The 3,338-nt window shown below is 38.7% G+C and overlaps 1 long non-coding RNA gene across 1 annotated transcript; it reads left to right on the forward strand.

Annotated features, from left to right (window-relative positions):
• The first annotated feature begins 141 nt into the window (after positions 1–141).
• LOC148043004 (uncharacterized) lies at positions 142–1,634 on the forward strand. The gene is made up of 2 exons (XR_015698324.1): positions 142–519; positions 1,408–1,634. It is a non-coding gene; the product is annotated as an uncharacterized LOC148043004 (long non-coding RNA).
• Positions 1,635–3,338: the final 1,704 nt, after the last annotated feature.

Consider the following 3,338-nt stretch of genomic DNA (forward strand, 5'->3'; position numbering starts at 1 on the left):
TAAATGTTAAATGAATTGTTCCAACCAGCAGATTTTGCAACAACTGTCAGATATTTGCATCACCTTAGATATTTTGGGATCCGAAATAATATATTGGCTGTTCTTCTACTTCCCTTCTTTCTATCATATTCTGGCCCTTTCCTAATGTTCATGTAGGACTGAGTTAGTAAAACAAGTGTTTCACTTAGCAACAGAAATTTTGTGGTCACAATCAATGGTTAACACAGCCAGGAGAAATATTTATATGTGTTTCAAATTTACTCTCCTGAATTTATTTTTAGAAACTAATGCTGACATTTGCGACAAAATATTAATGGTAGATTGTTGATTGATGTTAGAATCCCCAAAGATGCTATTACATGCCCATCACATCTATTGCAAGAATTATGCATTTTTGTCCTAGTAATGTCCACAATAGAATGCATACTCCAGTCATTAAACATGTGCTGAATTCCTTTTCTGTTTTTATTCTTTCCAGGCAATTAAAATCAAAAGATCCCACTAGGAGAATGTATGCCAGTGAGTATGGAAGATACTCTTTGCTTCAGTAGAGCTTTACATTGTGCAGATTTTTCCTAGGACTTTATGATAAGTTGCTTTCAAATGCATAGACAGCAACATTCTGAAATATTAGCAGCCTTCTATTATGGATGTGAAAAAAATGCAGAGTGCAGAGAAGATCAACAAAGATGATCAGGGGACTAGAGGCTAAAACATCTAAAGAACGGTTGCCAGAATTGGGAATGTCTAGTGTGATGAAAAGAAGGACTAGGGGTGACATGATAGCAGTGTTCCAATATCTCGGGGGTTGCCCTAAAGAATAGCAATAGCAGTTAGACTTATATACCGCTTCATAGGGCTTTCAGCCCTCTCTAAGCGGTTTACAGAGTCAGCATATCGCCCCCACAGTCTGGGTCCTCATTTCACCCACCTCGGAAGGATGGAAGGCTGAGTCAACCTTGAGCCGGTGAGATTTGAACTGCTGAACTGCAGATAACAGTCAGCTGAAGCGGCCTGCAGTACTGCACCCTAACCACTGTACCACCTCGGGGGAGGTGGGGAGTCAAGCTATTCTCCAGAGCACCTGAGGGCAGGATAAGAAGCAATGGGTAAAAACTAATCATGGAGAGAAGCAACTTATAATTAGGGAGAAATTTCCTTGACAGCTAGAACAATGAATCAGTGGAACCACTTGCCTCCAGAAGTTGTGAATGCTGCAACACTGCAGGTTTTTAACTATATTACCTAGCTTAATAATGAAGCATCTGCTAGAAAACAACTAAGCTCAGAGAGTACCAAAGAATCCGCAGTTCAACATTGAGCTACAAATATTCACTTCTATCAGCATAAGAGTCAGTTTCATATCCTTTTTTAATGCCAAATTTTCACTCTTGTTTTTCCCCCTAGACCCACTAACTACATTTGCTGAGAATAAAATCCAGAGCCACCTCCTACACTTTCTCTTCCTGGCTTCCGTAATTTGTTCCTAGTCAAGGATCAGAGGGAAAACTTTCTTCTGAGAAGGGTTGCAACCTTTAGAATTCTTTCTGCCAATTTGGGGGTATTTCCTCCTGATTGTTAACACGGGTTATTCTACAAGAACGAACATTTGCAAATAAATATATCCAGCATTATCACAGAGTGTTGTCTTTATCATTGTGTTCTGAAAATTCGCATTGTTCCCAATATGATGATGAAATTCAGGTCAGAACAATATTTGGTTGATTCTGGTAAAAAAAAAAAAGAGAAGTGAAATAAATGAAAATAAAAATTGCATCAGAAGTCACGACAAGAATCAATGGATGAAAACGAACCAAGGGGAGAAGCAACGTAGAACTAAGGAGGAATTTCCTGATCGTAAGAGCAATCAATCAGTGGAATAACTTGCCTCCAGAAGTTGTTGGTGCGCCATCACTAGGGACTTTTAAGAAGAGACTAGACAGCCTCTTTCTGAAATGGAACAGGGGCTCCTGTTTGAGCAGGAGGTTGGATTAGAAGACCTCCAAGCAGTGGTGGGATTCAAATAATTTGACAATTGGTTCTCTGCCCTAATGGTTTCTTCCAACAACTAGTTCACCAAACAGCTCAGAAAGTTAACAACCGGTTCTCCCAAACTGTTGCGAACTGGCTGAATCCCACCTTTCAACTCTGTTATTCAAAACATGATTACAAGTCCATCATCAGGATGCTTTTTCTATTTGAAAAAAAACAGCTGTCATGATTTCAGAATTACTCTTTAAACGATGGCAGAAAGAGATATTTTGATTTATCTGGTAAGGCGGGGGGGGGAAATCAACAGTTAAACATAAGAGTTTGTGTGATGCTAAAATGTTTAGACCTGCCATATTTAAAATTGTACTTTGCAGGCTCTTGCTTTGTATGATTAAAGGCAGGGGTGTCAAAATTACATCGTCACAGTAGCTTCACTTGACATATCAGGACTTCTCCCTCCCCTTCGCTAAACTGGGCGTGGGTGTGGCCAGTACGTGACACATCTGGCCCGTGGACCAGTAGTTTGCCAGCCCTGGATTAAAGGAATGAGTGATGTTGAGAAATATGAAGTCACTAGATTTAGAAGGCCATGATTTGAGATTGACATACATTCTCTGGGGAGTCTCATACAGCCTGAATGACATCAATTTTTGACGCACCAACTTTAATCTGAAATCTAAATACCACTGTGGCATTTTAACAGGCAACGAGCCATTTCTGTGACTTTTACAGGCACTTGCAATTCTTAGGTCCATATTTGAAATATCCTGAAATGCCCTCTTTAAAAATATTTTGAGTTTTTTTTAATTGAAAATTTTTAGGAAAAAAAAAACTTTTGCAAATATTTACCTTCCCCCCCTGCCCTCCCCATCCAACCCCCCCAACCTCCCCCCCACCAACTTCCTAGAACAAATACAGGGTATAAATCTTTAACAAAGATGTTCTAAAATAAACTTAAAGAAAGTTAGTATCAACTTTCATTTGAGCTTTAACTCCTCTTTGCTAGGCTAACTCTAAACAGATTATATCATTCCTTATTTCTTCAGTCATAAACTATCTGGAATTTCTTAGTCCCGTATTTATTTTGAATATAGTCAATCCATCTTCTCCACTCCAGTTTATATCTCTCATTTGAGTGGTCCTTGAGATATGCTGATATTTTAGCCATCTCTGCTAGGTTTTTTACTTTTAATGTCCATTCTTGAATAGTAGGCAAATCTTCCTTCTTCCAGTATTGCGCCACCAACAGTCTTGCTGCCATTATTAAATACAAAATCAAGTTAGTCACTATAACAGTACAATCAGTAGTTAATCAGTCTTGTTAGTTACCTAACAAGAATAATTGA

This window comes from Thamnophis sirtalis, unplaced genomic scaffold (genome assembly GCF_051295495.1).
Source record: "Thamnophis sirtalis isolate CommonGarterSnake01/CBP01778 unplaced genomic scaffold, rThaSir2_p1.2 scaffold_13, whole genome shotgun sequence".
NCBI classification, from domain to species: domain Eukaryota; kingdom Metazoa; phylum Chordata; class Lepidosauria; order Squamata; family Natricidae; genus Thamnophis; species Thamnophis sirtalis.